The following is a 21,343-nucleotide window of genomic DNA, read 5'->3' as shown; positions in this document are numbered from 1 at the left end:
TATCTTGCTCATTCTTCAAGTCAAGTGATCTGAGGGAGTGGATGAGAAACCCTAATATGCCGCTGACTTTTGTTCTGAATGACCTTGCCCTCCGCGTGGCCTCGACCAGCCGGCCTGATCTGAGCACAAACGGTGTTCACTGGCACCTGCAGAACCCCGGAGTTCTTCAGTTTCTCAGGAATGCAGTGTGCCATTACAGGGAGTTGGATAGCAGAGCCACCGACGAGCCTGTAAAGGATATCCCGGTGAAACAAGAGGACTGCGGTGTCACTTACAGCCACTATGGTCGCTTTTCAATCTGTGGGGTCAGTCAGGTATGATTTAACTGTATTATATTAGTCAGAATTCATATTCAGGTGAAATGTAATACAATATTTCCTTTTATGATCATGTTTTTTCCAATAAAAGAGCAGGAATCATGCCCTTTTTTGTATCATTTAGCAGAAAAAGACACCTTGAGCCGGCTTCAAAGGGCTTGCTCAAGCATGACCATTTCAGTTCAGGGGAAAGCACTGTTTCACCCGTCTCCTCACTCCATTACAACAGAGCCTCTCTCAGCCTCTGTCTGAAAGCTGCAGTTCAGCTTCCCGCCACTTGATGGCCCTTTCAACCAACAGATCCCACCCCCCCTCCGCCCCTCTTTTGCCGCCACTATCGTCATCATTGCCCACAAAATGGATGACAGCTTTTAGAAATACCAGGGTGCGTCACGACTCTGAGGTGCACATGCTGTGCCATTTATGTTCCACCTGTTTTGATGCCTCAGCAGCAGCAGCACAAGAGGCAGAGAAGGATCATGCCTGCAACAGCACAAGCAGCCAATTAATGTTGCAGGCTGATACTGTATCAAAGCTACAGGGTTGATGTAACCTCACTATGATATCTGCCTTAGAGATAGAAAATAATTATCTGACACTCTTTTGCTATGTCATCAATTTCCAGAAAACAACACAAGAACAACAAAAGAAGCATTTTTAATCTTTACTCTGTACTTTATTTCCTCTTTCAATTAAATGCATTATGTTGTCTCAGTAGTTAAAGCATGTTTGTTTATATGATTAGGCTTGGGGAGTAATGCATTACATGTAATTAGAGTAACAAATTAGACTGCAAGTAACTGAATTCCATTACAGTTACAGACAGAAAAGACAATCAGATTACTAATACAGTCAGTACAAATGTGGATTATTAGAAGGATTCCAACACATTTTAAAATATATATTAAAATAAAGATATATACACAGTGTTCACACATTACAACACTTAATGAGTCTCACAACACCAGAGTGAAACCAGCTAATCTTACAGTTAGTTTATTATCATTACCTCAAGTGAAAAAAAATGCTTCACTGGGTGGAAATTCAACATAATTTTGTCTTTCAATCAAAAAAGCAAAAAAAACATCACAGTACAGTGACAGCTCTGCCTTCAGCTCTGAAAATATTGTCATCATCCAAGCACTCAACAACTAATTTAAAGAAACATTTACAGGAAAGACCAAGCGCTACTAACATTAGCTACACAGACCAGCCGTTAACATTAGCTGTACAGACTAACTGCTAACATTAGCTACACAGACATACCACTAAAGGTGCCTACACACACTAACTGCTAACATTAGCTACACAGACTAACCGCTAACATTAGCTACACAGACTAACTGCTAGCATTAAATACACAGACCAACCGTTAACATTAGCTATGGGCACTAACCACTGACATTAGCCATACAGATCAACTGTTAATATTAGCTACACAGGCTAACCGCTAACATTAGCGATATAGTCCAATTGCTAACATTAGCTACACAGACTAACCTCTAACATTAGCTACACAGTCCAACCGCTAACATTAGCAATACAAACAATCTGCTAACATTAGCTACAAAGACATATCGCTAGAGTTAGCTAGACCAACCGCTAATGTTAGCTACAGAGTCCAACCTCTAACATCAGCTCAACAAAATTCACAGTCTGATACTTCAACAGTTTTACAATAAATGGTGATCTCACTCTATATATTTCCTTTTTACACTGTTTACCCAAATCAGTATCAGTGTTGTTGATCTGAGCTGGGTGTTTCCTGACCTAGAAGGATTGGTTAGAGGACAGGTGGACCATTTCTTTTCACTTAACAGCACCACATCAAGTGAAACGCTTCTCCTATATCTTTACTGCTTCAACAGAGAAAGCATCTGCACCACAAAGAGAACAAATGGATCCGAAATTAAATCAGATGAAAGAAAACTGATCCAAGGAGAAAGGACACAGGAGGAGATTTGTATGGGAGCAAACGAAAGCCAATAAAGACTAAATCTGTCTGTGATGGGTTGTTTCTCTTGATTACGGAGCTGTCCTTGAGATCTCTGCAAGAGGAGCAGAACCAGGGGCGGATGGAGTGATGAGAGGCTGGCATGGAGACTTTAAGGGCTGGCAAAAATATATATATGCCCATTCAATCACAATCAATCACATATATCAATATTTGCTGGGAAAAGCCCCCAAATGAACATACTATATTTAACTCCAAAACATTATTGTGGCACAAGTAAAGGACTGAAGAGAAATATTTAAAGGTAGCAAAAGAGATCAATAAATTATTTTATTTCAGACATTTTTCCAAATACATCTTGCCGAACCCTAACCCTTGTATTCCTAATTAAATCATGTTTTTGTAAAAATCTTACAGAGTTGATAGAAATCTGGAGCAGAACTTTAAAGGGCCAACAGCTAGCTAATGGTAGAGTTAGATAAACAGTATCTTACAGTAAATGTTGTTAACAGTCGCTAACTCTAGTGTTAGCTAATAGCAGCCAATGGTACTGTTAGATAATAGATGTTAACGATAGTGTTAGTTAAACAGTATGTCATGGAAATTGTCGCTAACAGATAGATAGATAGATAGATAGATAGATAGATAGATAGATAGATAGATAGATAGATAGATAGATAGACAAACCTAGGGGAGTGTCATCTCATATCATCATATATTTTTGAATTAGAAAACCGGGGTGGTAGCAGGGGTGGAAAGGCATCTTTTGGGGGTGGCAGTTGATGCCCATATGCTACCCCTCTAGATCCGCGCCTGAGCAGAACTACACTGCTAATCTTAGATGTGATGTTGTTATGGCTGGCACTGCACCAAACAGCCTCTGTTTGGTTGTTTGTCGAGAGAAAATCTGAAAAGAAGCAAGTTCTAGTACACTGACGAGCAGTCCAATGAGAATTAGTGCCATGAAAACCAATTTAGTACCTTGTGGGTTGCAGACACTGACATTAACCTTTTCATGCTTAATGGATGCTTCATAATGTGTGGCTGCAGGAATAGACTACATAAAAACACAGTCTTTTATCCTCTAAATGCTCTCTCTTACAGATGGGATGGCAACAAGAATATTGCAGGGAATGAGGAGCACCCCACTGTCAAAACTCCTCTCTCTCTCTCTGTCTTTCTCTCTCTTCACAGTGCAGCACTGCAGTGCTTCTCTGCACATGCCCAGACAGACTGGGAGTGAGCCACAGCAAGTTTGAGCTCACTAGAAACATTAACAGCCCTGCATCGCAGACACACTCATGTACTCCTGTGCAAGCCGTGTTTGCAGTTAGCAACGAAAGTCTTATTTAACGAGCAAGTGAAAAGGAATTCCTTGATGACAGTTTTAAAGGTTAAAATGCATCGACACAGATGCATTTGCTGTCACAAGAATCAAACCTGTGACGTTCTCTTTACAGGGCTTTCTTTTGTCTCAAGGTCACTCTGCCTCCCACAAGCTTTCAACACACGCTGTTCAGTACAGAATGAACACAGTTGGTGCAGCTTTAATATACAGCGTCATACCACCTCTCTTTAGTCAATAAATTACATTATTACAGTCACTGATCTTCCATTACCTCAGTGCTTTGGCTTAATACTGTTTAACTTTCTCCATATATTTCCATGCTCTCTATTTTAATCATCTTTTTCACCGCAGTAGATATCATGATCGTTCCTTTTCATTTACATTTTATTAAACAACTAAGCCACCCACTGTTACAATAATGTCATAGCAAGCTACATTAAACCATTACTAATGCAAGCTGAGAATACATTTAGCCAGTTATTTAATGTTCAAATAGTCTGGTGGCTTAGAAACTCAATATTACAGAATCTTCCTATCATGCAGATCCTATTTTAACTGTTTGGTAACCATAGTAATTAGGGTTAGGCCCAGATTTAGGAAAAAAGCCACTGAACAGTTGATCCTTACTCACCAAAATCTTAAATAACCTCTTTAGGCTAACCGTTAAACTGTGCTAATTTTTTGACCCAACAGTAGTGGTCGCTCTTTCATTTAGAGTAATACTGGTGGTTGCATGCTTTACTCTAAACTTATTTTTCTCTTTTACAGTGGCTGAAGCAAAAATATACCAATATGCAATTAAGCAGCATACAAAATGTGATTCATAACTCACTAAAAGACAAAATAAATGTGAGAATCCAGCAGAATAAATGACATCAAAGGGCCTCAAATGGTGAAAAGAGGTAAAAAATAATAATAATAATAATAATAATAAAGGAAACACAGGGGTGCATTGGTAAATCAATGGAAAAACAAGTCAGTAACAGGGGAGATATAGCTCCTTTTTGCACTATTCTGTGATGCTTCCACTGCATCAAACAGAATGGAGTGGAGGCCAAGTGGAGGAGAAATAGTCTGCAAATGGCCTTAAGGGATCACATTTTTCCAAAACAGTCTGAAAACAACATTCACACACTCAGAACAGTGAAATTGTTTTTGGTTGCTGTAAGTGTTCTGACCATGTGGAGATTCTTTCCTGATGCAATTCTAAAAATAAGAGATGGGGGACAAAATTCACCATGTTTGTTTTGTCCAGTCAAAGCTAATTACATCAAGTAGATATTAACAGTTAACAATTACAGCAACTGAAAATGTTGTATTGTACATGTCAGTATGTGAATGTTGTTTTCAAGGTGCTATATATGACGATTCAGCCTCACTAGATGTCAGAACACCTATTTATTATGCAGGGTAGGTAAAATTCAGCAATACGGAGCGTGCCCAGCTTTAATGTATGTGAGTACCTCTCTGTCCTCCCTGCATTTGTTTTCAAAATGGCAGCCTGGAAACTTTGTCGCACTACAGCTAAAAGGTGCTTCTGACCCCAGGACTAACGGTGAACTCAGGGGAGATGAGAAGTGGTTGTCTACACGTTGAAGCAGTGTGAAGGAGACTCTCAGAGGAGCGATACTCGGCATTTCATGACTCTGGACGATGACGTCTTTTTTGTGGTCTCTCAAAAGATGTGAAAGCACAAGAGCACATGTGTGGTGAATGGATTAAACTCATGTCTGGCTAACTAATGCTAGCTCACTAGCTGTAGTAGTTTTACCTCCAGACAAACATGTTAGATCCCACTGTATCTGCATTTGTTCTGTGGGGGTTTGAGGAGGAGGTTGTGGGTTGGTTCAGAATCAAAGTGGGTTGGCAGCGATGCATTTCACTCTGACTTGCTGTCTCAGGTCAAAACTGGGTTAGCTTACCTCTTATCCCAGCTATCTTCCGCAATTGCGGACCCGTTGGTCTGGGCAATTGAGACGTCTCAAGGTCTGCTGCACTAATTGAGTCCTTGCACTTCCTTTTCTCACATTAATGAGTATTTCTGTCATCTATCATGTAGCTAACCTGCCGTCTTTCACCATCTGACCAATGTCTGCTGAGATGTGAGCTAGCTTTAGCCTTGTTTAGCATTAACGTTATATCATGTACCCAGCTGCTTGCTAACTTTACATTTACACTTTCACAGGGATTAAAACGCCAGCTGGAGACTTCTCAGCTGACTAAAGTTGAGTTAGCAGTAGCATTAGTCAGCTACACTTATGAAATCTGCTTGTGAGTCATTATTTTAGCCAACAAAATCCACCGTCGTCAGCTGGAAATGAGAAGCTGCTTTTATATATTTCTCTAAGGAATCATGGACCTCATGTTTCAACAATGAACCTACTCCCAATTTTGATGTTAAATCTGCCACCTTTATCACTGTAAACTGCATAAATGAAGTGTGAGAATGGAGAGCTTGACAGACTTAGCAACAGTAACTAAGGAGGGCGGGGCTTGGTGAAGGGTCAGTTAGACAGATCGACAACAGTACTTGTCTGTTCGTTTCCAAGCAGGGCGCACAACGGCTGCCTGGTGACAATGGTTCTCATTTTACAGCTAAATGGTACACTAAAATATGTTTCTTAAAAGAAAGCAGGAACATAATCTTGATCCATATTCGATCAAGACTGGCTTGTTTTGCAGTCTGATCTGAGTTTCGTGAGCCCAAAGCTTTGTGACGTGTGACTTTTCAAACCTGGACCGGTGATGCTTCTCTGTCAATCATCGCATAGAACCTGTCCCATTTTAAATAAATGGTTGTGATTGGCCCATAAAGATCAAATCTATCTGAATGGGAGGGTAGCCAGACATATGTGCCAGAGTTCTGTTCATCTTCTTTCCCGGCTAATTAAACCTTTAATTTACAATGCAAAACAAAATAAAACATGAGCTCCAGCCCATCACACAAGGAAAACCTATTATAACAAACATCTTTTAGCCCATTATTTATTTTTTTAGGGTTTATTCCAATAAATATCATGGGTAGATGACTTACAGCAACCTTATCTGGAAACCAAAGCAGGGCAAGTGGAGCACAGTTGGGATCATTTTGGCTCTTACTCCCCCACTGTTGTGGCAGCAGGTTAAGACAGAGTTTTCTTCCTGTCATCTCAGTGAGAATGATTTCCTCCACCACATGTTACTGTGAATCCCTCCCCCTCTCCCCATCTCTTTCTTCAGTTGCACCAGCTGTTCAAAGGTTCACTGGTGAGTCACATAAGGTGCAAAGAGATGTGATGTGCGAGGAAACAAACATGCCCGTCAACACAAAAGCAATCCTGGAAATGTAGGCGCTACGTGGATACAAGGAGGATGGCGGTTTGTCTTTAACCACAGGAGCATCTGGACCTCAAAGTGATGTTGTATAGTAAAAATAGAATTTAATTTATTCATATTCTTTCAAATCCTACAAGTTCAATCTTACAGATTCACTGCAAAAACAATCAGAATCTGGATTTAGCTGATTTAAACCACTCCCCGCCCCTTCCTCATTTGCTATAGTACACAAAAAACCCCAACAACAATTACTGTGAGATTGGAATTTACTTCCGCTACACTACATGTCTCTGCACATGTCCCCTCAACACTGCTGCGATCAATAAATACAGTATAACCTCAGTGCAGTGTCCTTGGGATGGCCACAATTCACTGCCCCTCCCTGCCATTATGTCTCTCCCCCTCCTCTGGATGGATCTCCTGGCTTAATGTGACTGCCCACCCCATCACATGCACACACACACACACACACACACACACACACACACATGCACAGTCCACTGCGCCCCTCCTTGAATTCATCCTTCCTCTTCTTCCTCCTATCAGACTTGGACTCTCACTGATGCAGGTCCATTTCCGCTGCCCTCTGTGATAAAGTGTAGGAAGTAATAATAATAATGAAAAAGACAGAATGAACACAAAAACATGAATATAATGCCACAATTAGGATAATAGTAGTAAAGTAAGATAAAATAAAGATTAAAATATAATGCACCAGCATCCATCCTATGCATAACACAGGATGGAAAAAACCCACTGGGATAATACTAATTAAAGTTGAAAACAGAGTTAATTAAATGCATAAAATCAATAAAGAACAACAGTGTGTAACTGCAAAGCAAAATGCAAAGCAAAGTCTCAGGCCCGCATGAGGAACATCATAAATTGAAGAGTTTTTAGCTTTCCTTTTATTATTTAGTGTGCTGGCTTCTTTGACATCTACAGGTAGTGTGTTCCACAGTTTTGGGACAAACGTTGGACTTTATTTCGGCTGTTTCTGGGAACGTCCAGTGAACCAGCTGCAGACGATCACAATGTAGTAGGGAACAAAGGCGTTAGAAATAGTAAGGAAAAGGAAGAGAGCTGGGGATACACAAAGCATTTGGGGCTCATAAAAAGAGAAAGAAACAAGTTATGGAATACGTTATGAGTGAAATGGATGTTGCTGATTTGCTTTAAATGATTGTTTAAAGTGGAGTTGTATGAAATAGTCATTATGGTACAGTAGATGGTGGTTGACACGCTGCCAGTCTGGTTGTACCAGCATGGAAGCTAAGCAATATAGTACTCTGGTCCCAAATTACACGGCAACTGTCCCGAATCCAACCAGTGTGTCAACCAGCATCTACTGTAATAAATACCTCATGCAACCCCACTGAAAATTATCCAAACTCTCCCTTTAAACTTCAGGAAAATGCCAGACAGAACTGTTGGTAGTTCCCACATCAGATGGATGGTTTAATTTCTTTAGACGTGGAGAATGTGCTGCATATTTCTCGATCTGGATGCACTCAAATATACAGCCAGCGAGCAGATGGTTGGACTGAAGCAACCCATGCGGGGAAAATGGGAGTAAGAAGGGATTCTTTCTCTCCTGTCACCAAAATAGGATCTCTGTGAAAACAGAGCTATGATGTAAGAGTATTTTAAGGCAAAGTTTCATGGTATTCCACTCTTGACAACTATTACTGTTCTCTTCTTCCTCTTCCACTCTCCTCACTTGGCCTGATTTTCTAAACTCTCGGTGATCAGGACCAGCACAGGTCTGGTAATATGGCTCATCTTCATTTAAATTAGTTCTGAAGCATTAGGCAGGATTGGCCCTGGGTATCAGTGAATTTATGGCCCAGTTGTGGCAACATGCGCCACTACACCGAGCCATATTGTTTAGCCCGCAAGCCATTACCATGCCCATTCGTTTTCCTTTCATTGTCACGGGATATTAGAATTTGCAGCAGAGACAGTCGTCATTGATTTTCCACTCAAGCAGCCGTTACTTCCAGATTAAATTCAGGTGGTTTAACGTGAACAGGGCTAACACGCAGTATCGGATTGGTTCGATTTGTCCACAAGAGTGTGAGGTGGTTCTAAGGTTGTTGCATGTTCGGGCACGATGCAGAGGTGCACCTTTCACTGACACACTGATCACTCTTGGCAAGCTGTAAACACGGAGGTGAGGATGTGGCCTCTGGATGGGTTACTTCCCTGTCTGTCTTTATCTGTCATGTACTGCTGTTACTGAAGCAGACACCTACTGTAGGAAAACACTGTGACTCCCACCTATCAGATACTGCCCGCTGGGTTTTTCTGGGTTTTTGTGTGTGTACATGTCTTTACTCTTGGTCTTCATTGTGTACGTGTGATACCTTTGATGCACAGGAATGTCAAGCCATGTGTTTTGTTGACACTGGTTTTACTTCCTTCTTATTTTTAGTCCCATAATGATAATAATAATAAAAATAATTTCTGCATGAAGAAATAACCAAAGGTCATTCACAGACGTATACAGCATGTAATCCTATAGTGATTTTACTAATGTTTGGTGCATTTACTCAAATGCTTGGGCATTTCCATTGTGTGCTATTTTATTCTTCAGAAGAAAATATCTTAGATAAATAAACTACTAAATTGTGATGTATATATTGTTATAAATTAAGCTACCCAGCAGCTCATAACAACTTAAATTAGCCCCACCAGAGGATTTGGGTCCTGGACAGAGGCCATGTTTGAATGTAATGTTTTTAAAGTACAGCGGATTGTAGTTTCTCCCACATGCTTGGAAGGGGAGGGTGAGTTAAGTGGCATTCAGTTGGTTTAAATCTACAACCGCACCGCTAGATGCAGTCTTGTGCGAGTTCACACTTAAAAGAGCTAGCTTAGCTCATAGTTAAGTGTAAACTTTGAAACAAACCTGAACACCAACATACTGTTGACATCTCATCAGCTGGCAAGTCAAAATTCCGACTTTACGGTTCAAATTAAACGCACCATGATGCATAGGAGCTGCAAGGAGAGAAAGAGGGAGATGACAAAGAGGAGACGAGCGAATATGATGTGGATCTATCTGTCCTTTTTTCACTGTAACATGAACTCCAGTCTGCAGTGTCATGCTACATTATCAACCAAAGTTTTTATATCACCTCGACATTTCTGTCTCTGCTGCGGTCACACCTCTGTTTTAATCAGCTGCTGATGTCAGCGCCGTTATCACACTCAGGAGCGAATGTTGATCACGTTCACATTCGCTGATTGCAAACCGATTCGTTCAGTTCACCGTTTACCAAAAATATCAGCACATTCAATGAACGCTGCTCTTTTAGTGCGTTCATGCACACAACACTGGCTAGATGCCGCTAAATTCTACACACTGGTCCTTTAAGTAAGATTTAAAATACAAAACTGTAGTATTATTAGTCTTACTTGAGTAAAAGATCTAAGTACTTCCACCGCTGCTCATGTTTGGGGTGAATTAGACCTCTGACAGGTCTCTTGAAGTATCTTGAAGTTACAGTTAAAACTTTGTACTTCAGAAGTTAGTAATAGTCTGTCAAAACAAATCACAGATACAGAGCACAAGAAAATCCATTATATCTAAGAAGCTGTGGTTACTGAGAGGTAATGCATCATATTCTGTCGCAGACTTCTGAAGCATCACTTTAAATCACTTATTTATTTACGAGCTGTTCTCATTAAATTAGAAAAAAAAAGTGATGAAGAGCTGTTAATGAAGACCCAGGGCCTCTGAGACCCCAAACGCACAAACTGTGATCATTTAAAGTACATAAAACACAATTACTAAAAAATGCCAGGAGACTGTTGGTTATTACATTTGACTGAAGGGAATTTTGTCCAGATGATCTAAAATGACTTGTATTAAAGATAAATTTGAATTTGACATTAGCTGGATTTACTTTGCTTTTAGCATGAGTCATGGCTGTAGATATTATCCACTGACCCTCTACACTTTGGGCACTGGATAATGGTTGTATGGATGCTATCCAGCTACTCTGGTCGCCACATGTCTGACAAATATAGGAGCAACTTCTCATTAGTTTTCATTTTCTGAGTGCTAAGATCCATCTGCCTTTAAAATGGAACACAGCTTTATAATATGTGTTCACTCTGGCTCTGCTTTTAGGCGTTATTGCTGAGGTGCTTTGCAAAAAAACAAACTTGTCCTTCCACAACCTGATGCATGAAAATGTTTCCTTTGTGGCGTTTTTTCCCTTTTTCATCACATGTTTGTGGGGGAGATGTTCATAAAAGCAGAAAGCAAAAGACGTCACTGGAGAAAGCTTGAATTCTCAGCAATAACAGTGTTGACAGCTTTCATCAATAACACTTCCAAACACCCGATAATATAATTACCGCTGAAATCCTATGACAGGTTTTCACTTAACATCCACTGAATCAGATATTTCCTCATCGCTGTTCTTCTCCTTGTTATAGACTTTCTCATTTGGTCCAATAAAACACACTTCAGTCCTCAAAAGGTGGAAATAATGAAGCACAAATGCTTTGTTACTGTACTTAAGCTTTTTGGTTTTCAGGTATGTACTTCAATATTTATTTTATTTTTATTTTTACTCCCTACATTTTAACAGAAATATATGTGCTTCTACTCTTTATTTTTTCAGGCTCGTGCATTTATGGGGAATTACTGTTTATTATTGTTATTGGGTTAGGTTTTTTTTTTTGTTTGTTTTTTAACATCACTGTGCACCACTTTCCCAACATCAAGACCCATTTCAACTTAAGTGGATGAGACAAGGGTTGGTTTGTCCATCACTACATATCACACATGATAAATGTAACAAGAAAACAATGCAAAAGATATAACAAGACGAAAAGGACATAACAAGACATAACATAATGAGAGCAACGTAACAAGACATAACAAGATGAAAACAATTTAACAAGATGTAACAAAAATTAGGTTAAAGATATTACAAGATGTTAATGGCTTAAAAGATATAAGACGAAAAAGACATGACAAGACGAAAATGGTGTCACAAAATGTAGCAAGACAAAGCACATAAACATTAAAAGACAAAACAAAGACGTAACAAGACAAAGCGGACAGAAAGGGAGACTCAGCCACTGAAAAAGGTGACGTTCAGTTAGCTTTGCAACTGCGACTTTTTACTTTTTATACTTAAAGTACATTTCAGAGCTTGTACTTTTTCACTATTACTTGAGTAAAAAAGTTTTTATGCAAGTATCTGTACTTCTATTTGAGTAAATCGTGTGTTCTTTTACCACCTCCGTCAGTCCTACAGCTGATGCAGATTGTTGCTCTGCTGTCCAACTCACCTGTCTGAGAGGTGTTCGGCTGATTGTATCAGCTAATTGTATCTCATGTGAGCCGGCAGAGGTGCCAATCAAAAGACCACAACTAGCAGCGGCGCTCGCAGTTTTCCTCTTCTGATTGATTTACCCTTCAGAAATGTCACTAATTGGTTAGTCATACATTTTTAAATGTCAGTGCGGTGGCAACAGTTGGGAGAGAAGTAAACAGAAAGTCAAGCTGACTGCGTGGGTGGTGTCCACGGCTCAGAATTGCCGTGGGTCTCACACTGTGGGTTTCCGTCCAGCTGTGTCACACTCTCACGATCAGCACAGAGGCTGCGTGGACTCAAGAAGCGAGGATCCTCAAGTGCACGGCCTCTCTTCTCCATCAAATAAAACCGAAGTTGTCGCAGCAACTTCAACCAGATTCAAAAGTTGTGTTAAAGATTATCTACCTGCTCTGCTTACACACAAACATGCACACACACACACACACACACACACACACACACACACACACACACACACACACACACACCTCCCTGTGACTTGCTGATAAGGTTTCCCCATCAGACAGCGGCAGCCACAGCGCTCTCACTTCTGTGGGACGCAAAGTTTCCATCCTTGAGGACACCTAAGCTGTAACTAATCTCTGGCGCCTACATTTGGCTCCGATGCGCTGATATTTTACTATCATTCCCAGCGATCTGACCTCGATTAGTTATGACACATGGCCCCGATGCAGCTTTACAATCTCTGTGTCACAACAGATAAGAAATGAAAGGCAAGACATGACGAGAAAAAATGCTGTTTTTTTTCATGCACCAGCTGATTTTGAGATTTTGGTCTGTTTTGCTTCCATAGCAACATCTTCTTTCAGATCAGTGGGAAGAAAACATATTTAGGTTTATTTTACTACAGTTTGTCTCTTTGCATTTGTGGATATCTTCTAAATTCAGCAAAGTTTAGCATTAGATAATGCCTCATTTGCATATATCAATGTGAAATTTCAGAAAACTTGTTAATATTTTAATATATTCACCAGATCATTTTTGTGTAAAACAACAAACTTGACAGTTTTATTCCTATCTTTATTTTTGTTTTGTTTTACAGAGGGGGTTCAGTCATAAATCATTCATTGCCCCATTAGCCATAGTTCCCCAAAACATGGCAAAAAATGACTTTCTTGTCTTAACTAAATTAAACAATAATTTTGAACTAATGTTTTGTCCAATGTTCATATTACTGTATATTTGATTATATAATGATTCATTTGCATATTTAACGTAACAATTCAGAAAACATTTTCTTTCTAAATGTAGGTAATCAGCTATCAAGTTTCATGGTGATATCTAAGTTATTAAGATCTCATATTCAGCAGAGGTTTTTCAAAATATGACTGATTTTACAATGCATATCTTTAAAATATGTTGTTTTTTTTTTTAAGCTAATTTTTTTCTCACACTCCCGGCCAGAAATCTCCACTTCAGTAGCACGTCCTATGTCAACTCTATTCAACTCAAACTTGATGTGTATATAATATTATTTATATATATTTCATACGCAGGGCAACATAGTGTGCTTTACATTAAGCAACAATACATATAAGAATCAAAACAAGTGCAAGACAAATATGCACATCAAAAAGTGTGCAGTTATACAAAAGTCAGTACAAAATATACAAAAATATATAAATATCAAGAATATACAAAACATACGCACACATAAGAGCATATATCTATATTCTGAAGGTTTGTACAGAGGAGTTTGTTCAAATGTCATTTGTATCATATCCATTCCTGATTTGTGTAACATTTTATTCCTGAAAATGTGAAAATGGACATGAAACATGAATTTTGAACCTCGATTCATCCAACGTTCAAATTTCTGTTGTTGAAACTTCTGCAAATTCTGCAAATTATGGTGCATATTTAATCTGATAATGTCACATTTGCAAATTTAACATTGAATTTCAGAGAATTTATCTTACAAAAAAACTGTCTTGATACAAGTAATCAACTTGAAAAGTTTAATGGTGATATCTGCTGGTTAATCTTTTTTTAGTGGATTAAGAAAAGGCCAAATCAAATTGCTTCCACTTACGCTAAATTATCTCCAAAATCACTTCTTTCCCCAGTTTAGCTCTTTATTTTTAAGGTTTAGTTTAGTTTAGTTCAGTTTAGTTTATTTATTATATTCGTAACATTTCAATCTTACATGATCAAATGTATTTTCATGGTCAGATGAACTGTCCAGGATTTTAAAAATTTAAAGTTTTTCCACTTTACATTCCTTTTAATTCAAATACTGATAAATACGCCTAGCTCCTGTTTTATCATATTGTTGTTTTTTCCACAGGACGGTCAGGAGACAGGCAGGTAGATTACCTTGAGAAGAAAGAAATCCTCACACCTGAACAACAGTGTGCATTATTGAATAAAAGCAAGGGGCAACATCAAAGGTCACTCGCTGCTGCTGTATTTCCTTTTGCGATGTCAGTAATTCTCCTTGGCCCCAGAGCTTTAATAGCCTCCTGCATTTACAAGTCTGAATCAATCTGTGTAAAAGTGAAGATCATAGAAAACTCTGGGATCAGCTCCTCTCTACCTCAGAGAGGACATCATTATGTGAGGACAAAAAGCCTGCATGTCACCCTCTTATCTAGCCGTGGTTCCGCTTTTTGTCTTGTGACGCCTTAAAATGAGGCAGTCTATTTGTGTTTACCAGTTGCATCAGTTTGCCAGTTTTGATCAGTTCAGCCAAATAGTGATTTTCCTCATTGTCTTGTAAGGGTTGTTGAAGCCCAAAGAGGTGAAACCGCCCAATAATTCATGAGAAAAAGGGCAAAGATTGGAGGAAAGAAAAAAGACCAACTCAAAAAATTGTCACTCTAAGAAGAAGAGATCTGCTGGAACGAGCAGAAGAAGATGGTGTTGTCAAGCATGAAAACATCGATGCTCAGTTGCAGATCTGTGAGCCAGAGAGTAAATGCAACCTGGCCACAGAGGCCGGACGCAGAGCGGGGCTGCTCGTGCTGCAGTCCCCGGACCTCCACAGCAGCCGGGACTACTGTTGAGGTGCTGACCCCCAGGTTGAGATCACTGACTGTAAAAAAGGACGGACAAGGCATCTCCACTTTCTTCTTTCTTCTTCTTGATGTTTTAGTTTGGTCCATGTCGTACCTGTTTACATGGAGGAGACGGGATTTATGACTTATACCGCAGTCAGCCAGCAGGGAGTGATCAAGATATTTAGGCTTCGTTTTCAGGCAGCTGTCTTCGCTTTCTTGGGGCTAATCTTCACCTTCAAGTACTTAATCAAATTCAAGGTATGGCTCAAACTTTATATGCAGGGAAGCATAAACTCACACAGGGAAAAATCGCATCATAAAAAATGTATGGAACAGAGAAAGAATGAGATCCAACACACACAAACACACACTGTTGCAACAACTGGAGCACAATTATTAAAAACAGTCTTAGACTTGGAGCAAAGACAGCTGGACCTACTGCACTGATTACAATTACTGTCACTGGACAAACAATGTCATCTCACACAACACCTTACACTTCAGCTGTTGATCGTACCGTACAGCCCACAGGAGCGATCATTACCTTATAACTCTGATGTGTAGTGATGCGTTTAGCTCCTGAGGACGCACGAGCACCGTCAGCAGAGAGGATGACACACTGTTAACGAACTGGCTGCTTACTTGATGAGCATAAACAACATTCTGAAGCCGTTTTCACACTTCACACATGCTTCTCCGTGGATACTCGTGTTCTGCAGCTCTGCTGTGCACGACGCTCAGAAATAAAAGGGATGACTAGAACTGTACAGGGTTCTTCAGCTTCAGAACACTTTTTGATTCCTGGTAAACAAAATTCCTGGGACCTTTAGGGGGATTTATGTTGGACAAAACATGCAGGGCTATATGTAGAACCATCAGTGAAAGGTTCCACCTACAACCTTATATGAGAGGTTTTATAGTATAACCGACATAGAGAGTTCTGGGTATAATGGTTACACCCAGAACCCTCTATTTAGAACCTTTCCACTTTCTAAGCGTGCTAAGCCACCCAGGTTGTTGTACTCAGAACCATTTTATACCGCAAGGGTTCCGTCTGGAACTCATCCAGGGTGTTCTGCCGAGAACCCTTTCGTATCCCAAAGGTTTCATTTAGAACACATCCACAATGCTCCAACAAGAACTCTTGAATATTCCAAGGGTGTCATCCAGAAGTCCACCCAGGTGTGTTCTACCAAGAAACCGTTTATATTCCAAGGGTTTCTTAAAACCCACCCAGGGAGGTTTTATCTAGAACCTGCCTAGGTTGTTCTCCAAAGAACCCTTTTATATCCCAAGGGTGTCATCTTGAACTCACCCATGTGTGTTCTACCAGGACCCCTTTTATATATCAAGGGTTTTGTCTGGAACTTATCCAGGATGTTCTACCAAGAAACCATTTATATTCCAAAGGTTTCATCTAAAACCCACCTAGGGTGTTCCACCAAGAAACCTTTTATATCCCAAGGGTTTCTTCTAGAACCCACCATGAGCCTTCTACCCAGATATCCTTTTGTATCCCAGAGGTTTCATCAAGAATCCCCCTAGATTGTTCTACCCAGAAACCCTTTTATACTCCAAAGGTCTGATCTAGAACTCACACAGTTTGTTCAACCAAGAACCGTTTTATATCCCAGGGGTTTCTTCTAGAAGCCACCCATGGTGTTCTACTCAGAACCCTTAGAACTCACCCTGGTGTGTTCAACCAAGAAACCTTTTATATTTCAAGGGTTTCTTCTAAGATCCACCCACAGAGATCTAAAAATACAGTTTCTCCAAGGGTTCTATGAAGAACCATGTTATATTCTGCAGATGAGGAAAAAAATCATCCATCATTTTACCGATCAATGTTACTATAAACATCTTTTAAGACTCACACTTTCAACAAACCTTGAAGAACTGCTCCCAAAAACGGTTCTTTCGATGAAAATGGTTCTAAATGGATCCCTTAGTCTTACATAGAACACTTGACACTTTCCTCAAAAAAACAAGAGTTTCTCAGAAGCAAGTTGTTTGAAGTGGACCCTCAGCCTTTCAGGAAGAACCCTTTTGGAACCCTTCCTTCTAAGAGTGCGCACACTGTTTCACTAAGTGTTCACACACATTCTGCCTCTCTACTGAATGAGCACCTTTTAAAATGTACAAGTGTTAACTAGGCAGCGAATATAAATGTATGCATTCACCATATGCTGCTGAAGCATGAAATATCTTCTCATACTCTATATATTGTTCAGAGCACTTGAGGCCCTCAAGCCTGTTAAATAATGCAACAAACAGTAACGTTCAGGTCAAAGCAGGGAGGCGGCGGCGGTAAATACAGCATCAATATGGATAAGTCTCCTGCAGCCTCGTCGCTGGAGTCCTTGCCATTTCGCTCTCTCTTTCTCACCTCAGAAACATGGTCATCTCACTCTGTCTCATACAGAAACACACACTCTCTCTCTCTCTCACACACACACACACACACACACACACACACACACACACTACTGGCAGGGCGTGATTGCATAACACCGACGCTCACAGCTGCCGGTTTATCATTTATTAATGCTTCTTTCAGTAGCATAATTTGCTGTGCTGCTCCGTATAGGACAGTAATAATTTAGGTGATATGCAGAAAATGTGAGATGGACCTAACTGTATTTTGGAGCGGAAAAGTAATTTATTTCCTTCACTACACATCAGAGGGGTTATTGAGCAACTCAAAGGTGCCAGTATTGAGTGAAATAAGCTATTCAAACCTTATAAGTGATGGGTCAATTGACAATAAAAGAAAAACATTTCAAATTGAGGGCATGAAGACAACTGGGTTTCATTGTTAGCGTTCTGCTTGAATGCTGCAAACACGCAAAAACACATCTACAAGGGGGAAGAGCTGTTGTGCGATTGACTGAACGAACAGATTCAACAAGAAATCAGAGTGATCTTTTTACAGACTGCTGAAAGCTACAGAAAAGAGAAGACAACTGGAATCATTTTATCAGTACCATTTTGTGTCAGGTGTGTTGGATGTTTGGATAAAACATACCTTAGTATGACCAATACCTTCCAGAAAAACCCATTGCATGCAATCTGTGTCTTCTGCTTCCTGGTGGATCATCAGTGCATTGCAGGCAGCAGCCGGGCCTCTGAGTGCAAAATCCAACATGGCTGCCTTTACACAGTATCACATGATTTTTTTGCAGGAAATCTTTGCTGATTTTGAAAAAGGTATGGTAAGAACAACACGGACAGTGCACAGTGACGTAGCTGCACCAGAGTTAGCTTTAAGCTAATTTTCATCTGTAGTCTTTGGGCAGGAAACAGGAAATAATTTCTCTGCTAAAAGACACTATTATATAAAAACACAATTACAAGACATAACTGCAAACATCAACGCTGCTGCATGCAAACATGTCTCCCTGGTAATGTAATAAAATAAACATATCTTTACAGACCTGTTCATGTACGACTATAATGTCTTTTGGTGTTCTTGTCACTCTAATTTCACCTTGAAGTAACGTTACAGCCAACTTTATGGGCTTTTGTATACCTTCTTTCCTTTGTGTATTCCTCTGGTGTTGAAATCAGGTACCAGGAAACCCGATTCATGCCAATGTCCAATGGACCACTGTTTCTTTAGTAACTTGTAAGGATCACTGTCAAATCGAACTGCCTTTAATTTAAACAGAAAATTGATATTATGTATTTGATATACTAAAGGCAGCCATGTTGCAGGACATTTTGCCGTTCATTCTGATGTTAGAGCGTACCCTCAAGGCAAGTGGAGTACATACTGAATGCTGATATTATGAAACCACTTTTAAATTAATGATTATCTGACACTGTTACTTATCTGTAATGTGCCGTTTAGTTGCACTGACAGTCAGGGAACAGGACTGAAAGACCTCTGTATTCCCCAACGTGCAGCTACCATCACAATGTGGACACGTGAAGCCATGCGTCATGTTCTGAGTCCCGAACAAAGCTGATTAGCAAACACTGTCGGTCAACTGGAGGGCTGTTAACTTTGGAAATATATGAATTGGTCAAAGTACCTGCGCAATTCATCCTGCTAATTTAATTACCGGGGAGCCAGACTCAAGGACAGAGGATGATGGTGACAAGCTTGAAATTCAGAACATGATAGAAAGAGACAGAGACGGGGAGGGTGTCCACTCCAAGGATGACAGGATGAGTGAGAAATTTGTTCTTCTCAGTCCTTCACAATATCTGCTAAAACACTGTTAAACGTATGATAAATAATACGAATGCAGTAATGATCAGCAAGTCCTATAAATCCATTTTTTGCTTCCATATTCTTACCCTCCTCTGTAGAGGTTTGCTGCGGCGTTTTGCACAAACTGCACGTGTGCGACCGGGTTTTGATTGAGGCGATGGTACAGAGAGATTTGCAGTAAATCAACCGTTAAGAGATGAATGCATGAATGAGTTTCACCAGGTCAGCAAGAAAACCCTCAACTCTTTTCATCTGTTCATCAAAATTCAATTTGACTTCATAAGTTGACTTATGGCGTGTATGGACTAAGGACACATGCTCTTTTCATGGTTCTACGGATGATGAATGTATGAACTATAGAGAGGTTCATGGTCCAGAGCGTTCAGCGTGAGGGGAGCATGAAGACACAGTTCTCCTGATTCACAGACAGGAAGAAAAATGGAATTTATTGTAAAATTAATTCTAAAATATTCTAAGGAGATTCTAAAGAGACTGACTTCTTTAAAAGATGATACAGATGTCATGCTTCTTTAGCTTGACATCCCCAGGTATGGTGAGGCACAGACTTTTTTAAGCAGAAGATTTGTCACAGTTTTCTTAAAGGGAGAGTTCACCCAAAAATGAAAATCCAGTCATTATCTACTCACCCTCATGCTGATTGAGGATTGGGTTTATTTTGTTAGTCTGCAAAACACCGCTGGAGTTTCACAGGAAAACACTGTTGCTATCTTCCAAACAATGTAAGTGAACAGAGAACCTTTCTGTATTTCAAAGATTTTATTTAGAACACACCCAGGGGGTTCTACTGAGAACCCTTTTATATTATGGTACAAAGAACCCTTGACGAATAAGTTCTTCAATGATTTCAACAAAATGTTTCTTTGGATAAACAGGTTGCTTAATGGAGGCTGACAAAGAACCCTTGACAAACCCTTTCTCCAAAAAGAGACTTCTTTAGAAGCAAATAGTTCTAGGTAGAACCTCAGCTTTTCAGGCAAAAGCCTTTTAGAACCCTCAGTGAATAGTTCAGATGGCCTAAAGTAGCTCAGCGATATCTACCTTAGTGTCATTTATCGAATCATACACGTAGCGGAGTGATTCGCAGGTTTGGTGTCCAGAGAAAAATTCAAAATGTCTGTATCTGGTCCACGGGTCACTTGTTGAATCAGCCTGCTTTATACAGTCCATGCTGACAACAAAACATTACTATGAATCAGGAAAATACAACACAGATGGTGGACAAAAAAAACAGATTATAATGACTGTATTTTTATAATCATTCATTTATTTTCTGTCACAGTCAAAAGGCTGTATTTGATGGGTTCAGGGACGGTTTTCGGTGGCAGACTGTTACAGATGGAACATTTGCTGGCATGACATTTGTCTGAATGACAATTTTCATTTATAGGAGAAAAAAAAACAACCTGATTTGGGCGCTTCAAGTATTCTGCCCACAGTGTTCAGCGTGATTGAACAGTCCTCCGTAACATCAAAATAGAACATTTAAGTGCTGAAATGGCACGAGCCTGCAGAGCAGCTTCAAACTGACAACTTAAGTGGTGCTGTGTTCTGACCTGCACATGTCTTGGCTGAATTCATGTGGTGCCATTACCAACGGGAAAGTCTATTTAAGCTGTCAAAGAGAGTTGCTAAATCTTCTGCCGCTTCCTGTGCAATCACACTGCAGCAGCTTGTTGCCATCCACCTGTGGATGAATCCCCCAGTCAGTTTCCCTCATGCTCTGTTGGCAGGGAGAGAGGAGAGCATGGTGCCAAAATTAAAACTGGATTTAAAATGTATTCTATGCAACAAGAAGGGTTGCATCTAAAAACGC

The sequence above is a fragment of the Lutjanus erythropterus genome, chromosome 20 (genome assembly GCF_056507025.1).
Source record: "Lutjanus erythropterus isolate fLutEry1 chromosome 20, fLutEry1.hap2, whole genome shotgun sequence".
NCBI classification, from domain to species: Eukaryota; Metazoa; Chordata; class Actinopteri; order Lutjaniformes; family Lutjanidae; genus Lutjanus; species Lutjanus erythropterus.
The sequence above is the reverse complement of the archived record's forward strand: the minus strand, read 5'-3'. Positions refer to the sequence as shown.